General features: G+C 38.9%; 1 protein-coding gene across 3 annotated transcripts in view; it reads right to left on the bottom strand.

Annotated features, from left to right (window-relative positions):
• Window positions 1-25250, bottom strand: part of PAX5 (paired box 5) — a 322505-nt gene that overhangs the window by 43164 nt on the left and 254091 nt on the right. The window lies entirely within an intron of this gene.

The following is a 25250-nucleotide window of genomic DNA, read 5'->3' as shown; positions in this document are numbered from 1 at the left end:
TGCATTCATGAGCAACTTGAGCATACATGTTTATGCAGAAAGCTGTAGAAAATGACATCTGATATTTGGATAATACCTGTGCATTCTGACTGCCATCTAAAGTCTATAGCCAGCTTAATGCATAAGAAATGTACTTAGCGGGATAACGTGCCCAGTGGATAAGATAACCAGCCTACAATTCTGAATAGATTAGTAATTGGAGAAATAAATGAGTTTAGCTAGGCCGTAAGACAGAAATGTCAAGAAGGTAATATGACTTGAGGTTTTACCAAAGTCAGTATTATGAAGGAGAAGAATTTGTTCCTTACCTAACTCAGAGGTAAAATGACTTTTGTATTAATAAGCCTGGTCTGCAAAAAAAATTATGAAAAATGTATATTTTTTACCTAAGTAAGAGCTTGTTTGGTGGGCCTCTGGGAACAAGGTAGCTTGATACTTTAAAGGTTACATTTTGGAATACATTTGTAGGGTAAATAAATCAGCACAATGAGTAAAGTGCACCCAACAAGATTTACCTAGTCTTGGTCTAACATGAGCTCATAGTACCTGAAACCCGAATATCCAAAATAGTGTAGCCTAAGCTAAAGGAGTTCAGCAGTTTCAGCTCCAATGTAAAAAGCTAACCAATATCTGTATTTTTATTGTTATGAAACTGTCTTATGTCTTTGTAAATCTTTCATTGGTGTAACCTGGTTATAATAACTGTGGCTGAAGTTGCCAAAGTAAAGTATTTATAATTATTGTAGAATGGAAAGTACATACTTCCTGCTATATGACTAGGTAAATAGGAATAAATGATTTCATTTTCTTAGATTCCTTCCCACGATGTTTCTAATTATCTGAATGCATGGCAAAGGTGGCACATGGCCAATCTATATCAATTCTGTTTACTTAATTAGTCTTCGCCATGTTACATCTAAATGGCACATTTCTGTTTTGTGAACTAGGGAATGCCACAGGTGTGGACATGAAATCAATAATAAGGCAGGGCCCTCACAGAAGGCATATGGGTCAGGCAGAACAGACCTTGAATTAAACATTTATAAGCAAGCCTCAATTATCCATCAAATTTTCGTGGCTGCATGAAATCGGCAGCCTAGAGAACATGTAGTTAAAACTCTGATTCAAGACATCCACTGTGATTTGAAGAAAAAAAGGAACAGCGGTAGGGCTGTAATCTGTTACTCAAACCATAAAATTCAACTTAGCAAAGGTGCAATAAAATTATCTCCCAAGGTGTAGCATTTCCCATGCATGATTTTTTACCCCTCTGCTTTACTATACTGGATGCTGGAAATAAATACATAAGTGAAAACTGGCAAAGAACATATTAAAATCTACTGTGTGAAAGTTTTTTCATGTCTTACTGGAAACCCTTTACACAAGCTTTTTTGACTTCCAATATGCAGTAAAATAAGCCAAGCACATCACATAAAATGAAAATGCCCATGTTGTTAGATTACAATCAGCAAGTGCACAGTGAATAAAACCTGAGGAGTATGCATGATGAGACAATATCTACCTTTCATTTTTTTTTTGACAAAATAACTGTAAGTAGATCTCTTTGTTTCCTTACAAAACAAGGTGCACAGTTAGTTAACTGGAATAGGACAGTTCATTTTACGTACCAAATCATTACACTATAGATACATTATATTACCTATTTTAGAATACTTAGAATTCATTTGCATAAGTTCATTAAAAATAAATAAATAAATATCAGCTTATAAACAAAGGACATGAATGGTATGGGTAAAGTCCACTATACCCAACTCAGAGGTATTTAGCTAACATTCTCACCATCTATTGAATTTATTAATATCTTAAAAGAATATTGTTGCTTGTTGTCTTGTATTTTTCAGGCTGAACAACAGATGGCAGGGGCACCTAATTCTTCTTAAAAGAAAAAGCTTGAATACACATGGCAAATAGCAATTCAAGGTAACAAGAGAATACAGTCACTGCTCTGTTAATGTTAAAGTCAGAAAGCCCATTAATTGTACCATAATCTGAGTTCTAAGATATATTTTCCAAATTAAAAGAAATGAGGAAACTTCAGGTTGCAGTCAGGGTTCTGCGGTGTACAACTTCTACAGTGTACCACAAGAAGAAAAATTGACAAGACCCAACCTATATATTCAAAAGTCTCATGAAATGATGTTCACAGACCACGGAGCTATTAGCAGTGTGGTGGTCTGGTGCAAGGGAAATTAAATAGCCCTAGGACGTATTCTGCATTCTCAAAGTATATCTATATCCATTCAGTAAACTCAAACAAGCTTAGACCTGTAGGTTCCAAATTTTTTTAGATATTTTAAATACTTTATGTAGCTTTCATTAACATAATATCTAGTTATCCTGAGATTAATAGCCTTGTTCATCATGTTATAAAGTGACAACTGTCCCCCAATTGTATTCCTTTGTTTATACCTTGTCACATACTGTATACCCCTGCTAAGACTACAAGTAGACATGTCAAGCATGTCACCTATGTTTTGCTTTTATCCCACAATCCAAAAACATACCAAGGGGTAATTGAGTTCTATAAAAAAAATTATCTAGAGGGTATTTATAAGTTATGTAGGACTGTAAAAGTGACATTAGATTAAAAGCTCCATTGGGATAAGGGCTGATGCAGATGGTTCAATGGTCCATAGAAAGTACTAGAGACAAAAAGTCACTTTCTAATTTAATACATTAAATACATAAATACATTTCAACTTCCAGAATAAATAAATGGCTACTCCCAAGAATGTCAAAGTGCTGTCTTCAAACTTTTTTCTTAAAGATTAAATTACCTGTCAGTTGACCTGGGGTCACACCTACCATTGGCATGTTTATGTTTGTTTTCATGCAAATGTGCTACTTTGCTGGACCTGCATTTTTGCCCATCACACATCAATGTAACGCACAGGTAGGAATAAGCACCAACTGTACATATGAATTGAAGTGCGTTCCAACACGTGTTAAATTGGAAAGTTGTGAAATTAATGTTTTGCTCCTGGTCCTTATCCTATCAAATAAAATCATAAATAATATATAGGTAATATGGAAAACTTAGAATAGCATCTTCAGTTTGCAGTGTGCAAAATTTAACGTCCCTAATTGTTAACTGAAATAAATTATAGTTTATGACTCATATTCAAAATGTAGTGTATATAGACCGGGTAGGCCCAGGTGGTAACAATTATTGCAGTTATAGTTCTTGCACATTGTGCTATATGAATACAGTTACTAAACACCCATCTGCTTAAACGTTAAGGTGTTTGTAGGCACTGATCCTTTATCTAAAAACTGATTTAAGCCATGAACGGTCCTTAAGAAAAAATCTGTAATTTCTTTTAATTCGGGCACTTCCCCAAACATCTGATGAACATACAGACATACCCCACTTTTAAGTACACAATGGGGTTTATTTACTAAAGCTGGCTCACTTTACAAAATCAGGCTCACTTCTGCATAGAAACCAATGAGCTTCTAACCCTAGCTTGTACAATTAAGATTTGGTAATAAAACCTGGAAGCTCACTGGTTTCTATGCAGAAATTATCCTGATTTTGCACTTTCCAGCTTTAGTAAATAAACCCCATTGTCTACTTAAAAGTGTGGTATGCCTGTATAGCTAAAATTTTGGTTTTAGTCTTAGATAGAGTGGAGAAGAGCTAAAACTCCTGCTAGACTTTTTTCTCTTTTTTTTTCTCTTTTTATGCCTGTGTACCGCTGGCGAATTTCCATTCACTTCCTGTCTCAGAGAAACAATGGAAGTTAGAGAGTATCTCCCAAAGTAAGGAAATGTCCCCCACTTAGACAGCTGTCTGTGAAATAGGTACCTAAACTGGAAGATTTTCCCCCGCTTCTTGTTTTAAGATAACTATAAAATTTGGGATTTCCCCTCACTTTCTTTCTATTTAACAATGATCACCAGTACAAAAAAATAATGAATCTCCCAAATGGGACACTGACACCAATAAAAACTTGACAACGTGCCTGGCCTCTCCCCACTCTATCAAAAACTATAAAAAAGAGATTGCCTAGAGATACACTTTCAGCAGAATTTGCAACCATGACACATAACTACACTGTCCTGTCAGGTAAACTATAAGTGACAAACTTTGTAAAGTGAATGTTTGCAGCACCAATAATTCTTTGCCCTAGGAGATTCCTGCTTTAGACTAACACTATGCTATTATGACTACACCAAGCAACAGAAACACTCGGGCTTGCACTGCTCCCTCTCAGTTCACTTGTCAGAACTGAGGTAGCACACTATTTAAACCTAAAAAGCTCAGTACTCTGGACTAGTAATAGCGTTTCCACACTGGTGTTCTCTTCCTTTGTACCTGTCTGTTTGACCCAACCTTTGCTTGTTACTGATCACATGATTTGAATTGCCACCTGACACCAACTCTGTTAGCTACTGACCTTGCTGTCTGACCTGTTTCAAGGCTGCTTGTCATCTGTCTGTTGACTATTTGATGTCAAGTTGGTTGTTGTTGCTGGTGCTTATAGTGCCATAGCTGTATGCTTCTCCAGGATTTTTTATTTGCTCAGATTACCTTTGCTACAGGGCAACTTTAGCTCTAGAGCTCACCATACAAATTACATTCCATACATTTCTCACCATACAATTACATACACATTACAATCCAACCAGTGGTACTTCTGTACAATCAACTTTAGAATTGCAAAAACTATATAATATGAGGGTCTAGATAATCTATGCAATCAATCTATATTTAGCATGCAGGCTTTTGTATGACTAAACTGTTGGAAGATCTAAAGAAGACATTTGTGGAGAGCTTAGCACCTCCGATGGCTGTACACCACCTACCAATGGTATGTGACTTACAGTTTTACTTTTGCCTAACCAGGAAGCTCTAAATTAAATTTTGAGAAAAAGAAACATAATTTCATTAGATATTACACAAGTCAGATTTAACATCTCCCCTTGAGCAAAGGCTTAAATGTATTGTATGACCATTTCTTAAAACTACAGTATCCAGGGTGAGATTGTGCGATGGAGAAAGTGAAATTTAAACTTTGCAGGGCGGCAGTTTCTTGATGGATAAAGCTTCGGAGATTTTAGGCTCCATTTACTCCTCAATCTAATTTTGTCCTTCGATGCACATTATGCCTGAAATGAGATCTCATGTGGCTTGATCGGTGCTCTAGCACAGGCAGAGGCAATGCACTCACCTCTATTGTTGTTGTCTTTAGAAAAGAAAGCAATACTTTCATAATAGAAACACAGCAGGGCCTAGAATAAAGTTGCTCTTGTAATCTCTACAAAAGGTGTCTATTGGACTAGAACAAAAGTAACACTGTCCAGAGTTTAGCTACGCATAGCATTTAAGTTAACATTTGTCTAAAGTTAGATTTAAGATAACCGCTCTAAGCATTCCTATACCCTATTACAGGCATACCCCACTTTTAAGTACACAATAGGGTTTATTTTTACTATTTACTAAAGCTGAAAAGTGCAAAATCAGGCTCACTTCTGCATAGAAACCAATGAGCTTCCAGGTTTTATTACCAAAGCTTAATTGAACAAGCTGGGGTTAGAATCTCATTGGTTTCTATGCAGAAGTCAGCCTGATTTTGCACTTTCCAGCTTTAGTAAATAAACTCCATTGTATACTTAAAAGTGGGGCATGCCTGTATATCTAATACTGTATTATCATCAGCCATTTTTTGTTGAAAATAAGGTGGCTGGTGCTTTTTTGAATGACAGGCATCTTCTGCGTGTAAATATGATCTTACACGCAATTAGTATGATTTTTCTTGTCATTATGTACTGCACACCACAGAATCAGTTGCAAAGGGAATTCTGTCACAGATCAGAATCTACTTAGAATCAGTAATAGTTTGGCACAGCTGACCTCTCAGTACCAATTCTCATATTGGGGTTGATTTACTAAAACCAGAGAGTGGAAAATGTGGTGCAGCTGTGCAGGGTAGCCAAATATCTCCTAACTCCAGCTTGTTCAATTGGACCCCTTTCACACTGGGGTGGTGCAGGCGTTAGCTCTAAAGCGCCACTAGCCAGATGCATTTAAGCTCCCAGAAGGGGTTAAAAAGGGGTTAAAGATGCCCACTTAGTGCTGCTTTCAAAGTGCTTTTAAGGTGCTTTGAAAACAAGCCCATTCATTTCAATGAGCAGGGGAGGTGTAGGAGCGGTGTATGCATCACTCCCGCACCACCCCAAAGATGCTGCTTGCAGGACTTTTTTTTCCTGTCCTGCAAGTACACTTCCCCAGTGTGAAAGCACTCAGGCTTTCACACCGGGGCTGCAGAAGAAGCTGTTTACGGGCGCTTTAAAGGTGCTATTTTTAGTGCAAAGATGCCTGTAAAGCACCTCAGGGTAAATGGGGTCTAAAGCTTTGAGAAAAAAAATGGAAGCTAATTGGTTTTTATGCAGAGCTGCACCAGATGTTGCACTCTCCAGCTCTCAAGTGTTGTAATCAGCCCTGCCCAGTTCACCTCTCAGGACTACAGAACACCCCCATGTTATGGAGGTGAAGAGAGGAGGAGATGCTCTGTGGTCCTAACATTCTTCCCATCTTGGGTGCTCCTTTATAATTGCAGTACAGTGAGTGGGCATTGGCCACCTGAAAATAACATAGAAAGTGTATTTTTGGCAGGATCACCTAGTGTAAATAAAGCAAAACAAAACTTTCATTTAAAAGCCAACCTACAGTTCATTGTTTTAAAACTGCCTTTCTATTTTAATCTGCATTCAGATAGGATCTTTTAAACCTAGTGTTGTACTGTCTATATAGAGAACATATACTGTAAGTGGGACATATACTGTGCAGAAATGGTGAATAGGACATTGGAATTTGACCCCAAAAAAAAAAAGTACCAGCAGGTCTGTTATTTGAAATCATGGAGGAAAACTGATTATAACTATCCCTTGTTGCTGTTTAATGTTGCTTTATTGATTACAGGTTTGGTAAAAAATAGTTTGTGAGAATCTAGTATTAGTTCCCACCATATTATAATGAATTTTGAAAGAGGCTTTCATGCTGGGTTCACACTGGTACGGCATGAGCTCCGACTTTGGGAGCACGTGTCACATGTCGTGTGTAAATCAATAATTCCCTATGAGAGTCGTCTTAACTGGCCTGACACAAGTCGGTTCAACTTTGAAAAAGGTTCCTGCACTACTTTGGCACAACTTTGGTCCTACTTCAGCCCATTGAATATCATTGAAGTCGGATCAAAGTCAGATCATTGTCCTAACCATCCAACTTCTGCAATCAGACATGGTGATTGCAGCAGCAGTAAAATTAAATGATCTCACACTGGGATTGTTTTTATTGGTCAAAGGACAAGTCAGACTATCTCAAAGTCAGAACAAAATCTTATCTTATTCATTCAAGTCGGATGGAAGTAGGTCTGAAGTTGGACCTTGTAGGAACCATGTCTCAGGGCAAAGTAGGATGACAGTCGTACAACAGTTGTGTAGTACCAGTGTGGACCCAGCCTAACACAAGCTCTAAACACACTTGGCCTTCACAAAACCCACTGATTTTGGAAAACTCCTAAAGTGAGACCCTCAAGACTGTCTGTCCAGAGGCAGTTGACAGCACACGAAGGGCCAAAGTAAAACAGAAAACTATTAGGTTAGCACAGGCTGAAGATCAAGATTGCCAGTACATAAGCATGGTCCAGGAACAAGTGAAGTGTCAGGGAAAGCAGAAAATAAGCATGGTCCAAAAGCAAACAAAGAGTATGGGCCGGTACTGGACAATAGCTGAGACCATAATTGAATCTTAGCTGTAGCCAATAGCAAGGATAAGAATGAGAAAAGTTCAAAGTCCAATTTAGAGGGTAAGGGCAGGAACAGATAGTGAGTTCATGCTTAGCCATTAACAGAGATACAGGTCCATGGACCCAAAATGTACATATATAGGTTCAGATACCAATATTCAAACACTGAGCAAGATTTAATCATTAAATAAACTGATGAGAGGTTTGGCACTGCAGTGTAGCTATGCTCCAGTGCTACCAGATCACACAGATGCACTCATAAAATTCAGAGATAGAATGTGAATCAAAAGATGCTTAAGAGAAAGCTGGTCCAAGATTGACTTGCATGACCCTTCCAGAAGATTTCAATATTCCTGTGCCACAAAGTCAACAGTCTTATCAGCCTTTTCCGTGGATTCAAAACATGATTCATTAAATCCACAAGTCTCAGCAGGAATGTATTTTTTTTTGCACATACCAAAAAGTCCTTGCTCATGACAGTTTATGGCTAATATGCATTTCACTCCATAAGTGGTGATTGAGCCCTTTATTCAGTGAAACATGTAAAGTTGAAATGCCAGTTTGGCTCTATATTGGGGACGATTTTTTTCATAATGTCATAAGGAAGATGCACAGCTGAAAGTCTCATTTTGATTTCAAGACCCCAGTGCCTTATTTCTGTTACCCAACTATTGCTTTCCCTACAGCATCAGTCCATTTCTAGAATTTGAAATCTTAATTCGTCTATAACTATCTAAGCCCTTGTACACACGGTCGGACATTCAGACGGAAAATGTCCGATCGGACCGTTTTTTCGGATAATCTGACTGTGTGTGAGCTCCATTGGACTGTTTCCGTTGGAATATCCGACGGACAAAGTTTTAGAGCTGGGCTATAAACATTTCTGACAACATGATCCGATCGGACTTTGTCCAATTGTGTGTAGAGAATTCCGATCGGACAAAGTGCCACGCATGCTCAGATCAAATTCCTAGACCAAAGCTATTGGCTACTAGCCTGAACGCAGTCCCGTCGTAACGAAATAACATCATCACGTTATGTACGATCAGATTTTCCAACAACTTTGTCCGACCGTGTGTAGGCAACACAAGTTTTTGACAAAATCCGTCGGACAAAATCCAACGGATTTAGTTGTCGGAATGTCCGACCATGTGTACAAGGGCTAATACATTAGAAGCCAAATAAATGAAGATGTTTGACTGTGGATGTCAAAGAAAGCATCAATTCAGCTTCTGTTATATTAAAAAATATATATTTATTTGCAATATTTTGTGCCAACAGTTTAACAGTTTATACAGAAAAACCCATAACCAATAATACCTGCCCCAGAGAAGCTTACAATATATAAAAATATTTTTATATTAGACCTTCATGCACAGAGCATCTTTCATGAGAATTGGAATGAACCCAGAATCTTGTGTTGCTTGCTTATATTACATACTTCCTATTTGTTTAGTTACAACAACATGCTATTAATATTCTAATTAACCTTATCACTCTAACGTATGCACCTTAAAAATAGCAATAAAAATAGCAACTGTACTATACTTCTTATGGCTTTATCCTTTGCAATGAGCTATCTTGCTATACATCCCTACAAAATGTATATTATACATATAGTATACAAAATATATCTTTACACAACTATTAGCTATTACCTATTAGCTAATATAAACTTCCAGAGTCAAGGTGGCTTTGGTAGCCAGGAATCCCACTTCAATCCTGTTCTTATTTGATATTTTAATACTTTGGCTTGACTCCACAACTTTCACAACTTCAGAACTAAACCCTAATCCACCTGCCCCTTGCCCAATTAGTGTACCCTTGTTTTGCATTAAAGCACTTTGGTTGCCTGGGGGAAAGCAAGTGGTTGGAGTTACACTCTAAGAACAAGGTTTAGCAGTTCGAGAGAGTTTTAGAAAGGATGTTTGCTAGTTTAAAATGGCCAAAAAGTTTGCTTTAAGTAATCTAGGTAAGGTATTTTATAATCCAAAAGCCATAAATTTGACCCAAAACTTATTTTTTTTAGGCTTGAAGGGCAATAATGAATGACTATTTCCTTCTTAGAGAAAACTTACTAGGATGTCACAGTTACCTTCCTCATTCCAGTGCCAGTGCCTCCTCTATCTTCCTTGGCTGTCACGTCTTCGTTTTACAAAGAGTGTTGCGGTTATATCATGTGATATGTCGCATGGTGCATCATGGGAATGTAATCACTTTTTGAACTCGAGTGGTATGCAATGTCACTGCTCTTTCTGAGCTACCAATTTTAATGTGTATTTATTACTCCCCATGAGCTGCGAAAGCTATATTGGTGTCTATCGCTTCCCTCAGCTAATAAAGCTTGCACCTCCCTGACCTCTGCAGCAACCAGTCTTTGCCATAGTCACACTTACACCCACCCTCTTTTACATCCACAATATCTGCAGCATCCACAGTCTTAACCTTTACTGCATCTACATTCTTTGCTGTAGCTCTAATCCACCCACCATCTCTACTGAACCCCAGCTCCCCCTCCACTACACTTGCAGCTCCCTTTGCACCTCAGCGCACCCCACATGCTCTCCAGAACCCGCCTTCTTAGTCTCTGCTGTATCTGAAGCTTTCACTGCATCTCAACTGCATCCATCTGGCCCTCTCTAAGCTATCCCTGTACTTGCACCGCATTCACAGTCTAAACCTCTGCTGTGCATAGCCTTGATCTTGCCTTGATCTTCATTCTTGATTTCCCAGTGCTTTATGCCTCTCTCACTTTCGAGTTCCTTCTTCTGTGTGACCTGGAGGTAACCAGCAGCTAAGCCCAAACTCCTAGGGGTCCCTGGCAGAACACCAGCTACCCCTTAGTCTCTACTTTCAGAGAACGCAGCATAACAGAGTCCACATCTGGGGTTGTGATAGATAAAAATAAGTTGATAGGACAAGAATGCTTACCATGGTAATAATTGTTTAGTGTTTGAAAACCTGCTGACATATCTTGTTGAAATCTGCAGCCCATAATGTGCTAGGAATGAGAACAGAGGGACACTGACCAAGCCCGTTGACTCTCAATGTCAGCACTCTCTCTTATTTATTACAGGTACTTATATTGCACCATCAATTTACATACATATTGTACATTCACATTCAGTCCTTGCCCTCAAGGAACTTACAATCTAAGGTCCCTAACTCACATGCATACAATACAACTCAAGGGCCAATGAACCTACCAGCATGTCTTTGGCGTGGGAGGAAACCCACACAGGCACAGGGAGAACATGAAAAATTCAGGCACGTTGTGTCATAGTTGGGATTCAAACCAACTACGCTAGTGCCGTCAGGCGGAAGTACTAACCAGTTAGCCACTGTTCTATTGTCTGCAGCAAGGTCTGATTTTAAGACATGATAAAACACAATGAAATGGCTTAGCAATAAGTAAAAAAAAAATCTGACCATGTTATGTGGTTGATAAATACATTTTAACGTGTATATATAGCCAAAACTTTGTTTTATATTTCTTTGATAGACCAATGAATGGCAAAAAAAAAACATTTATCTTTTACTGAAAAGACTATAGATTATATGTTAGCAATCCACCAGATTGTTTCCTCAAATAGTGACAGGAAAGAAGCTTCCCTACCTAGGCAGATGAAAAAAGAAAAAGGTGAAAAATCTAAAAATTCTAAAATTTGTTACCAAAAGTAAGGGTCACAGGTCGGACATGGGACAAAAATAATGAAAACATTTTTATTTTAACTCTGCCTTTATTTCGTATAAGCAGAACAGATATGCTGGGAGAAGGAGGAGTCAATGTACCAACAAATTCTAATTACAAACTACTGATTTTTGTGACTGTTGCAAAATCATATAAGCTTGCCCGGTAAGGCAGGGGACCTGTATTTTTTCTCCTACAGTTATGAAACACTTACAGATTTTGTCCTTCTCCCAACCTGTAATTCTGCAGTGAAGAAGAAAAAGGCTGATGAGCACTTTTTGCTGTCACTCTGCGATCTCTTACTCATTATGTGCCATGCTAGCACATGAGCACAACTGGCTGGCACCTTGTGCTGCTACTTTCCTCTCTTCCAGTCTAAGCTCAGCTGTATAGGGTATAGCAAGTGGCTGATACCAGGTCAACTTCAGGTACATTTACTGCTAACATTTAAAAATACATATTGAGCAATTTATTCTTGAATTCAGAGCTGCAATAATTTGTGTCTTTATATCTGCCTGGTGTTTAAGTTAAATAAACTACATTTTAAAAATAAAATCATTACACGACTAGTATAATTCTATAATGATTAGGACTTGTCAAAAGTATATCATTACAAATAAGCATGTATTATTGTTAGAGATAACAGTGATACTTATCCGCTTACAATCCATACCAATTATACAAAACTGAGGTTGAAGGGCAAGTGGCCACCTGCATTTGCGTGCCTTTGACCAGTAGTCAGTGACGTCAGGATTTATAACTGTATTAAACTGCATGACAGTCAGCCATGATAAATCAGTTTCCCCTTCTCCTCAAATCACAGACAATAAAAGCTTTAGCAGTGAAAGCCATTCATCATAATAAAGACCACAGGCTTTCTAGTCATCAATTTCACTCACTTGCTTAATACACTGGAGAGAGTGTTAGAGTTTTAGAGAAAAAAAAAAAGCAACTACGAAAAAAGATTAAACAGGAATAATTACAAAGGTCAAACAAAGAAATCCTTTAGGAAGCAAGATTTTCCTTCTGGCAGGAAGAGGTCCATCATATACTGAATATGATAGTGTGAATTATGACTTTTTTCCCATACTGTCCTTTCATGTCATACTGAATAAATACCTTACTAAAATTATCCATCTATAACAGGAATTTTTACATTTGGATAACAATAGTTAGATAGATGAAATGTTAAACAGATTTACACTAAAATACCAAAAGTATTGGCATATCTGCCTTTACACGCACATGAACTTTAATGACATCCCAGTCTTAGCCCATAAGGTTCAATATTGAGTTGGCCCACACTTTGCAGCTAAAACAGCTTAAACTCTTTTGAGAAGGCTGCCCACAAGGTTTAGGAGTCTGTCTATGGGAATGTTTGACCATTCTTCCAGAAATGCATTTGTGAGGTTAGGCACTGATGGGGCGAGAAAGCCTGGCTCACAGTCAATGCTCTAATTCATCCCAAAGGTGTTCTATTGGGCTGAGGTCAGGACTCTATGCAGGCCAGTCAAGTTCCTCCACCCCAAACTCGCTTATCCATGTCTTTATGGGCCTTGTTTTGTGCATTGGTGCGCAGTCATGTTGGAATAGGAAGGGGCCATCTCTAAACTGTTCCCACAAAGTTGAGAGCATGAAATTGTCCAAAATGTCTTGGTATTTACTAACGGTAAATAAGCTTGGCGCAAAGTGAAATATCTCTTTGCGAGGGAATTTTTCCTTACCTTAGTAATCACCTCTGGTGATTTCCCTCATCCAATTTTATGCAAAAAATATGGATCTTTTCACCACATTTACTAAGCTAAGTGAACATTCCTTTTACAAACTGGACATGCTCTACTCTTTAAGTAGATCAACCCCAATGGCACCAGCTGCAGGAAAAAGGATTTGGAGTTGTGTATGCACATAGCCTAGCAATAGACGAAAAACAAGCTCTGGACTGCCACACTCTTCAGAAAACCACTTTCTTTTATTGGAAAATCACATCACAGCTCAACAAACACAGCGAACAAGGAAAAATTGCTGACGTTTCGCACTAGCTGTAGTTTGCTATGATGAAGCACTACAGCTAGTGCGAAACGTCAGCAATTTTTCCTTGTTCTCTGTGTTTGTTGAGCTGTGATGTGATTTTCCAATAAAAGAAAGTGTTTTTTTGAAGAGTGCGGCAGTCCAGATCTTGTTTTTCGTCTGTTGCTAGTGGTAATAGCCAGCACCTGTGGCTTTTCACCCGAAGAGACAGTTTACAGCCTGCATGTGTGCTCCTGGAGTGGTGAGATCCCTTCTCCTTCATATGCACATAGCCTAGCCTGCCATAGCCTAATTAAGGGAATCTTTAGAGTTGCAGTTACTACAAAGCACTCTAGGGCCAGTGCCTAGGATAACAGGGCTAATGAATTGCAGCTCTCAGAAGTAAAAAGTACAATTCATGTTTATATGTCTCCGTGCCTTCCAGCATATATGGGCATTATAGATAAATCTTGCCCAAAAAAGAAGTAGTAGCATTGGGAGGAGAACAACTTACAGCAGTCATAAGACTCTCTGTAACACAATCAGCTTGTAACTTCCTTTCCTTTCTATGGTTCAGTGAAATGTGCAGTTAAATAGAAGCTTTGCATATACTGCTTAAAGCACTGTGACTGTGCATTTCTGTTAGGAGGGGAAGTGGTAGCCAAAAATGAAGATTAAAGAGGAAGTAAAGCGCCCTTTTTTTCTGACCTGCAAAAGTAAAAGCATGATGTGCTAGTATGTAACGCATACTAGCACATTATGGGAAACTTAACTGCAAACAAAGCCCTCATCGTCACCACTGGAGGCCTCATTCATCTTTGCCTGTCTTCCTTCCGGGTCCGCAGCTCCGGCTTCCTGGCCGGAGCCGCGTGACCTCACTCCCACGCATGTGCATGAGAGCTGCAGTTCACGGCACAGGGCTCTGAGGAAATGGCACAGGTGCCCGTTCTTTCAGAGTGCATGCGCTGATGACATACTGTATAAGTATATATGCATATAAGTAAATATCTCCTAAACAGTGCATGTTTAGGAGATATTTACAGTATCTAGCGGTAAGCCTTATTATAGGCTTACCTATAGGTACAAACAATACATGGAAGTTTACTTCCTCTTTAAATAGACTCAAATCCTTTTTAACATTTTGTCTATTTAAATGACAGTAACATATTTTTTGACTGATTGCTCCCTTTTCAATACATTTTGAATACATATTTTGCATTCCCTTAGTTTTACTGTAGGAGTGTATTATTTTTTATGTATATATATTATTTATTGATGAATATGGAAGGTTTCTGAAGAATTTTCTGGGCCTTGATGTCACTAAGGTTAGGAAACACTGATGTAGAAAGTCTGCAAGTATTTTGGCTGCAGCTATAAAAGTCACCACCATTCCGTCTACTACTTAGAGATGTTCATGAGATTAGTGAGCTGTGACAGTAAAAGGTAGTTAGTGACATGTTTTTAAAAACCCAAACAGGAAGCACAGAATTAAATCTGTCTGTTTTGGCAGTAAAAAATAATTAAAAGGAATCAGGAGAGAGGAATGAAAGCTGGAATCCCTGGTGCTGACTTGTGTTTGAAGTTGCAGACTTCAGGGCAGATATCTTTTATACTTCCCTTCCTGCTTAGCAAATCACTTGCCCGGAACAGGCATCTGAATAACAAGTGTTAGGTTGCCCACATATTTAGTGATTAATGTAGTAACCAAAAAGAGAAAAAATGTGTACATATGTACTACATGTTACAGAACAGACTAGATTTGGCTACTGGAATCAAAATAAAAAAAGGTTAAATACATTCAAATCAAATGGCAATAATAATAAAAAAAACGGAATAAATAATATAAAAACACAGAACAAATGAAAACATTTCTGTCTTTCTGTATACAATGTCTTTTGTTTCACAGCATTTTGTATTAGGTGATTTGTCAGATTTCCAAACAAGCATAGCTTGTTATCATTCATAAAGAGTAAAACAAATTGATTTTCTCTTTGACCTTATAAAAAAATTGTGTGCTATATTAAAACATTTTTTTAACCAAAGTATAAAGCTAAAATGATTCTTTCAGCTCTGGCATAGTTAACAACGAAATAAATCCAATGAAATCATTTATAGTCAGATACATTCTTCAATATTGCATGTCCAAAATTCACCATATGTAGCCTATTACAGTTCCCTATTTAACTGAACTTGTGCAATTTAATTCCAATTTATATCATTCCTGGAACAAATGAACAACAGGGCAACAAAAACAAATCCCAATTAAACACATTAAAGCTGTTGAGTGACTAATTTTTCAGACAATGAAAGTCAACTGAGGAATGGCCAAGGGTAAAAGTGGAAAACAAAGGTTAACAAAAACAAGACATGTGCTTTGAAAAAATAATGTAATGTGATTTAACTTTGTACGAGTGTGTGTTTAAGCCCAACAAAAATCAGAATAATCAAAACTAAATTTAAATTGCACTTATAGCACTCATATCTCACCTATATCCCCACAAACCCCACAAACCAAGAAATAATCAGTCTCTCATTCTAAGATTGCAGAAATAATCAGAAAATGCAACTTACTATGTTTTTCCAATCTGATCTAAAAGCTGAGTTAATTGGCCAGGGTAGATATAATATATGGTATCATACTAAGTCATCTAATCATGCTTGGAGACATTTGATAATTATACCATTGTTATCTAAACTTTTGTCCCATGTCATAACTTTTGCCATAGATAATGTGTATGGTTATCAGAACCTCCAAAATTCCTGTGACTTCAGGATACATCTATCACCTAGGTGCAATGCAACAGTTATGTATTCTAGCCTGGGTGTCCCTAATGTAATACCCCCAATACTTCTCCATGATATCCAACCTATTTTCAAGGCATTGCTCACTAAGAGCTAGTAACTGTTATCACAGTAATCCTATTGCACCACAAATAATATGATCATGAGTGGAGGACCTAGAGCACCAGTGTTAATCATTTTACATTTTGGGATATTGCTATATTTCTTTATTTACACTTGGTATGTAGACACACCTCAAAAATTAGTTCAAGCGTATAACGTCAGGTCGAATACATGATTTACTGGCTTGGTGGTGCCTGTATAGAACCCCCTGATTTCAATACTATTAAATACCTTTGTGATAAATTGAAACACCAACTGAGCCTAAGCTTCTCATCTAACATCAGTACCTAACCTCAGTAATGCTTTCTTGGCTGAATTGGCACAAATTCCCATAGACATAAAATCTTGTAGATGGCTTTCATAAAAGTGTGGAATATAGGGTGAAAGGGAGTTTCAGCTTGCAAAAGGGAACTATATATATACAGTGATGGCTGGTGCTCAAAAATGTGGGGGGGGGGGGGCGCAAAGAAACTGAAAAATACTGAAACCCCCCATCAATTGCAGCGTCACTGTGCCCATCAAATGCAGTCATTGTGCCCATCAAATGCAGCCACTGTGCCCATCAATTGAAACCATTGTCCCCATAAAATGCAGCCAGTGTGCCCATTATATGCAGCCATTTTGCCCATCATATGCAGCCACGTATGCCCATCATATGGAGCCACTTGTGCCCATCATATGCAGCCACTGTCCCCATCATATGCAGACACTGTGCCCATCATATGCAGCCACTTGTGCCCATTAAACGCAGCCATTGTGCCCATCAAACGCCACCACTTGTGCCCATCATATGCAGCTACTGTGCCCATCATATGCAGACACTGTGCCTATCATATGCAGCCTCTTGTGCCCATCAAACGCAGCCATTGTGCCCATGAATGCAGCTACTTGTGCCCATCAAACACAGCCACTTGTGCCCATGAAATGCAGCCCATGTGCCCATCATATGCAGCCACGTGTGTCCATCATATGCAGCCACTTGTACCCATCATATGCAGCCACTGTGCCCAGTATATGCAGCCACTGTGCTTATCATATGCAGCCACTTGTGCCCATCATATGAAGCCACTTATGCCCATCATATGCAGCCACATGTTCCCATCATATGGAGCAACCTGTGCCCATCATATGCAGCCACTTGTGCCCTTGTGCCATCAAATGCAGCCACTTGTGCCCATCATATACAGCCACTTGTGCCCATCAAATGTAGCCACTTGTGCCCAATATATGCAGCCACTCTGACCATCATATGCAGCCACTTGTGCCCATCAAATGCAGCCACGTGTGCTCATCAAATGCAGCCACTTGTGCCCATCAAATGCAGCCACATGTGCCTATCAAATGCAGCCACTTGTGCCCATCAAATGCAGCCACTTGTGCCCATCATATGCAGCCACTGTGCCCATCAAATACCGCCACGTGTGCCCATCAAATGCTGCCAATTGTGCCCATCAAATGCAGCCACTTGTACCCATCAAATGCAGCCACTTATGCCCATAAAATTCAGCCACTTGTGCCCAGTATATGCAGCCACTGTGCCCATAATATGCAGCCACTTGTGCCCATCAAATGCAGCCACTTGTGCCCATCATATGCAGCCACATGTGCCCATCAAATGCAGCCACGTGTGCCCATCAAATGCAGCCACTTGTACCCATCAAATGCAGCCACTTGTGCCCCAGAAAATTCAGCCACTTGTGCCCAGTATATGCAGCCACTGTGCCCATAATATGCAGCCACTTGTGCCCATCAAATGCAGCCACTTATGCCCATCATATGCAGCCACATGTGCCCATCAAATGCAGCCACGTGTGCCCATCAAATGCAGCCACTTGTACCCATCAAATGCAGCCACTTGTGCCCCAGAAAATTCAGCCACTTGTGCCCATCATATGCAGCCACTTGTGTCCATCAAATGCAGCCACTTGTGCCCATTAAACGCAGCCATTGTGCCCATCAAACGCCACCACTTGTGCCCATCATATGCAGCTACTGTGCCCATCATATGCAGACACTGTGCCTATCATATGCAGCCACTTGTGCCCATGAAATGCAGCCATTGTGCCCATGAAATGCAGCCACTTGTATCCATCAAATGCAGCCACTTGTGCCCCAGCAAATTCAGCCACTTGTGCCCATCATATGCAGCCACTTGTGTCCATCAAATGCAGTCACTTGTGCCCATTAAACGCAGCCATTGTGCCCATCAAACGCCACCACTTGTGCCCATCATATGCAGCTACTGTGCCCATCATATGCAGACACTGTGCCTATCATATGCAGCCACTTGTGCCCATGAAACGTAGCCATTGTGCCCATGAAATGCAGCCACTTGTGCCCATCAAACCAGCCACTTGTGCCCATGAAATGCAGCCACTGTGCCCATCATATGCAGCCATGTGTGTCCATCATATGCAGCCACTTGTACTAATCATATGCAGCCACTGTGCCCAGTATATGCAGCCACTGTGCTTATCATATGCAGCCACTTGTGCCCATCATATGCAGCCACCTATGCCCATCATATGCAGCCACATGTTCCCATCATATGGAGCAACCTGTGCCCATCATATGCAGCCACTTGTGCCCTTGTGCCATCAAATGCAGCCACTTGTGCCCATAATATGCAGCCACTTGTGCCCATCAAATGTAGCCACTTGTGCCCAATATATGCAGCCACTCTGACCATCATATGCAGCCACTGTGCCCATCAAATACCGCCACGTGTGCCCATCAAATGCTGCCACTTGTGCCCATCAAATGCAGCCACTTGTACCCATCAAATGCAGCCACTTATGCCCATAAAATTCAGCCACTTGTGCCCACTATATGCAGCCATTGTGCCCATAATATGCAGCCACTTGTGCCCATCAAATGCAGCTACTTGTGCCCATCAAATGCAGCCACTTGTGCCCATCATATGCAGCCACATGTGCCCATCAAATGCAGCCACTTGTGCCCATCATATGCAGCCACTGTGCCCATCAAATGCAGCCATGTGTGCCCATCAAATGCAGCCATCAAATGCAGCCACTTGTGCCCCAGCAAATGCAGCCACTTGTGCCCATCATATGCAGCCACTAGTGTCCATCAAATGCAGCCACTTGTGCCCATCATATGCAGCCACTTGCCCATCAAATGCAGCCACTTTTGCCCAGTATATGTAGCCTCTGAGCCCATCAAATGCAAACCCCCCCCCCCATGTGCGTGGATCACAGCTCTGGCATCCCCATGCATGCAGCTCTGACAGAGCCAAGGAGACTTACCGCAGCACTACAGAAGCTCTTCTCAAAGTGGCGACGACCTCCGATCCAGCGCATGTCTCCTTACTCCTCTTCCTAAGTGCCAGGAATCCTGATTGGTGGGGAGGAAGGTGAGTGTGAAAGTAGCGAAAATGTATTTGCTATTGTCACACAATTGGGTGGGATCAGAGCACACTCTCTGCGCCCTGAGCCCACCCACCATAGGAACCGATCCATCCGGCGTTCTGAAAGGGGCCGGGCGCATGGATAGGGGGCGGCGTGTCCGTGTGCTCACATTGCACAGGCCGCCACTGTATATATATATATATATAAATATAAATATATATATATATATATATATATATATATATATATATACATATATATATATATATATATATATATATATATATATATATATATATATATTAGGGTTACCAGACTTTCAAAATTAGTCTTGAAACACCCTACTGACTGCAACCTTCTTTGAAGCCACACCCACCATTTTTAACATGCCCTGAAACAACTGGTCACAGATTTTTGGAAAAAAATAAAGAGACTTTGGAGGTTTAAAGAGAAAATGCCTTGGTCACGCATAGTGCACCATGGAGAGTTGTGGGTGTAGCCAAATTGCATTAACAGCGGGCAAGGTTTAAAAGTGCATGGTAAAAAAAACTAAACCTTTGCTGCTATTGTAATGCTGCTATTGATAATGTAAAGCATAGTTACTCACGGATTGCAGCTTGTGTCTGTCATCCCCAACCCTAACATCATTCCAGGGGGCTTTACAGTGCACTAGCTCCAACGCAAAACACTGAGTGAACATCAGTTTAAAAATGGTGCCAGTAGAGCATTTTGTTTGTACACACCTATTCATACCGCTGGTCTGCAGATGTGTGCCAGCATAATTGGACGCATCATTTTCAATTGATGCTTGCACACATATATATAAAATTGTTATTTCTTTTTTTACAAAAAGAGATATTCAACTAGATAGGCATTGTACTAATGTACTAAAAACCAAAAATATAACATGCAGGAGACATAAAAAATGAATAGACTTTAATTGGGCATTAAATTCACTCAACACCATGGTCTAACAAATGAAAATTGGCTACTTAAAAATTGACCAATATTTGAATATGTTATAGATATTATTAGAGCACAATAAAGGTGTCTCTAAGTTCAAGCTTATAGCTGTTAAATGAATCCAACATGTTCACCTCAGTATACATTGAGAATGGAAATTGATACTCTCATTTGGAAATTATGTGTTGTGTGCTTGAGGCCTTTAAAGAAAATGCAAAAAAAAATTCATGCTTGCTAGGTATAAGTATAGATGTGACAGAAGGATAATTAGACATATAGGTAGACCGATAATTGTTTCTCATACAGAAATGTATTCATGTATTTCCTGACTTTAATATCTAATTAACAAATGCTACTGGGAAATATTTACTTGTTTCATAACACAGATATTACCTTATAAAGCATAATAATCTTCGTGGCGTCAAAAAAGTGAAATTTACAGTATTTAGCTACATCGAATAATCATTAAAAATGGGTCATAAAAGCCACAGGTCATATGCGCAGCTACAGGCTAAAGATAAATGGCCACTACAGAGCTGCAGTTCTTTGGCTCATTCCCAGAAGTACATCAGGGTTAAAGAGAACATCATTATCTGATATGTTAAACTTTTTTTTCTGCCTACGTGTGTGGAATTTTACGGGACCATTTCCAGTGTTACTCTTACCCACTGTACTGCATAGTTTCATGTTGCTCTAAAGTGTTATAGGTGTTATAGGGAAGAAAATATTATAAACATTGTTTGAAGCACTTGATCTGCACTGAGTGTCACACGTTAACGTGGCTGCAGATATGGCCTAACCTTCTTAAAATTAGACATGACCTTATCATGCATTACAGCTTGCTACAACACAGATGAGTTGCCTTGGTGCATTGGTTGCCTTTCAAATGAAAGGCACCAAAAGTCATGTTGTGAACTTAAAATACATTTATTGCATTTTTTTAACCCTACCATCACTTTTCTATGACTTATGAAGCATAATTCTAATTATTTGTAGTAGGCATTTTTTTTAAAGCAAATATGTACCATTATGTGAGAATTATACAAACACTGTTTATGATTTGGAGTAACAAGAAAAGATGTGAATGTTTAAAAGAAAAAAAAAAAGTCAATGCATCAAGTAAAAAGATAAGCCAGACTAGCCGGAGAGAAAACTAAACTATACATTTTACTGCTTAAGGTTTTCTTGAAATTTCCTTAGAGTATCTTGATTTGAAACTCTAGGATCAACTTTAAATGTCTCACAGGAGTACAGTAATTTTCTTCATTAAATTATCTAATTGAATATCCATGCAGTTCATTTTAGTAACACCTTTTGTGACACATTGCACTTATTAATATTGATCATTTTCAAAAGGGGAAACGATGAAACATTGTGGGGCCAGCTATGTCCTTAATTTGCAAATAACAAACCAACTGTGTGAAAGTTGGATATTACATGGACATATCCAATGTTACCACTATAAAACTTTCAATTACAATTACTTAAAACTTTTTCCCCTTTAAGGTCCCCTCATGGTCACCTCCTATCTTTTTTTTTTTGGTTTCTAGACTTTTACTATCAACAATTTTTCGAAGCCACAGAAACATTTTGCTTATTGTCATTTTATTTATTTGTTAAAATGGATGGTCTTAACAACATACTAGGGGGAAGCTGCGAAGATATATTTCATAGTCAACTAAAGTCAGAAACCCATGTTTCACTGTGGGTCAATCAGTACATTTAATTTTAAAATAAATGTGCTATATTTGATAAAATATTTTACTGCTTACAAAAAAAAAGTATTACGTTTATTTATATATACTATTCACCATTGATATATTGTTGTTCATGGGCATTCCCGTAACCTTTTGGGAAATTTCAATAAATGATAGATTACTCATTTAAAAGAGGTTTAAAGGTTCTCCTTTGCTTTAGATATAAGGAGGATATGTTGCCTTGTTTAGGTGGATTATGATAACACCTCAGTGGTATGTCTCATTAGCATAACTGTAGCACAATTCGCATAATTATGCTAGCATGCTTTGTGCATGCATATAATTACAGTAAGTCTTTATCTTAATTAACATTTGCATGTCTCCATTGGGCTACCACTGTCATAAAGTGGCAGGAAAGTTATGGTAGGTTATAGAGGTCACCTGATGGAGTCTTATGTTTTTTACACAGAAACTTCATGTTTAAAGTCATTTGATGTGAGCAGTTATCTTTAATACAGTGTAATATTTTTTCACTATTGTGTTGTACACATTTTTTTTAACAAGAAGAGTGGTGTACACATTTAATCCAAAATTCAAAGAAAACAATCTCTAAAGGAGGAAAAACATTTAAAACACAATCAAAATATATAAAGCATTTTGCTTTAAAACATACGTCAAGGCAAAAAAAAAAAACTATGCAGTACAGCTGAACAATACATACATATTTCCCCATGTTTAATCCCTTTAAATATCTGTGGGAACTATGGGGACACATGCACGCTGCTCTCTTTTACCCAGATGTCCCAAAACTGATTTGAATATCTGGAGGTGTGTGGCCCCTGGTGCCAAGCTAGCTGCAGAACCTATATTTTTGGTCTTTGCTTGCCTATGGTCACTTGCAATGCATGGTTCTTCTGATGTAGCTAAGGTATCTAGCCATCCCGGCAGTCTCTGGTCCCCTTTCTCTTAGGAGGTATAGAAGGCATTGTACATTGAAAATGGACAGCATCCCCTGAGGAAACCCGATATATGGGCGAAACATGTTGGGAAGTCCATCATATATTGCTGCATTGTTGAAATTGCAATAAATTGTACTAGCCATTATTGTATCTCCTTTTTGTAATGAATTAATTTTTATTTTGTTTTTCAAAATAAAATATTTTTTAATTACTATATTTGATATCTTTCTCAATTGATTTGTACCTATAAAGTCCCAATTTTCTTGTCTCCTCATTCTCCCTTTAAATATCCTGTAAGTACAGAAAAATATCTGTAGATCTGGCAGTAATGCTTCTAATTTTCTGTTGTAGACTCAAAACACATGCCTTTTTTGGACTGAAATCACAAGTAATCCTTTTCCAGTACTACTGAATCCCTCCCCCTTTCCTTATCTCCACAACAATGGGGGGATTGTTTTGTTATCAATAGTAAGAACTGAGAGGGCTGACTAGACCCTATGAGATAACACAGGCAGAATTACGCTAGAAACAGCCATTGGGATTTCTCCCATTCAGCCTGCCAGGAGTGGCTGCAGTCACTGTTTAGCTGAAAATTTTCCAGAGACTGCCGGGATGGCTAGATACCTTAGCTACATCAGAAGAACCATGCATTGCAAGTGACCATAGATGGCAAGCAAAGACCAAAAATATAGGTTCTGCAGCTAGCTTGGCACCAGGGGCCCCACACCTCCAGATATTCAAATCAGTTTTGGGACATCTGGGTAAAAGATGGCTCCCTTAATTTTTTAAAAGTGTGTCCAGCCAGGTGGTGCCAACAGAGCCACCCACAGCTCAAATTTTAGCCAATTCAGCAGAAATCATCTTAAATTTGAGCCATATATCGCCAGCATTAAATAAAGTACAGATGAACAGGTATTTTTCGACATTTTGTTTATTGAACAACTCTAACAAACCTCTTTCAATGTTGTATTCAGACAGCCACAGCACCTAATGAGCTATTAATAATTTGTACATAAAATGGACACAAACCTACCAAAGGGACAATTGGCTATGATGGAAACAGATATTAATGGTGAACATTGGGTGCAACTAGATTTATTAATATGAGCTTTAACCCTGTTGGTCACATTATGAAAGTCAGTAATGTCACCTGGTTGGTAAAATGTATGTACGTTTCCTTCATTTGATCTCATGATTCTTTTGCTTTGCTAATGCAAATAAATGTGTATTAGGAAACATTCACTTCTTAGCACATGCTACCATAGGGCAAATGCTTACTATGCCTACAGAGAATTTTTATCTCGGTTGTTGAATAACATTTTCTGAGGTTTATATAACGTGTATGAAAGGCAAATTATTAAACTGTCCTTAGCAATCATACACTAACTGTAAGCCTTCTAGTGTAGGCTGGGGATTAAACAGAATAATATATTTTGTTATTGTGGATATTGAAGTCACTTTCCTTTTAGACACTTTTTGCAGATAGGGACCATAGAAAATCCCCTTTCAAAATGTAGCACAAATGGGGGAGTAACATTTAATCTAGTTTGGTTATTTACAGAGGTGACAAGTTTATGGCAATATGCCCTTCCATGTGCAACTTGCTGTGAAGGCCAGTTATAGATGGGGTAAGGGGCATTTGTTTGTTACTGATGTCAATATTAGTGAAGGGACACAATGGACACCTTTGCTGCCATTGTGCTATATGCTGGGTGTCCAATGTACCCCTCTGCCTTTAAGGAGGACTGGGCTACCAGGCCCACCTTCCCTCTATCTATCCATTATGCATGTGCTTCCTCTGTTGGAGATTGTCATAAATTAACAAGGATTAGGCCTGAAGGTAATACTGGGTGCCGTGCAGAGGCCCTGCAGCTTACGCATTCGTTTGC

The sequence above is a fragment of the Lithobates pipiens genome, unplaced genomic scaffold, assembly GCF_037356315.1.
Source record: "Lithobates pipiens isolate NorthernLeopardFrog02 unplaced genomic scaffold, aLitPip1_a1.2 Scaffold_13, whole genome shotgun sequence".
Lineage (NCBI taxonomy): Eukaryota > Metazoa > Chordata > Amphibia > Anura > Ranidae > Lithobates > Lithobates pipiens.
The sequence above is the reverse complement of the archived record's forward strand: the minus strand, read 5'-3'. Positions and strand labels throughout refer to the sequence as shown.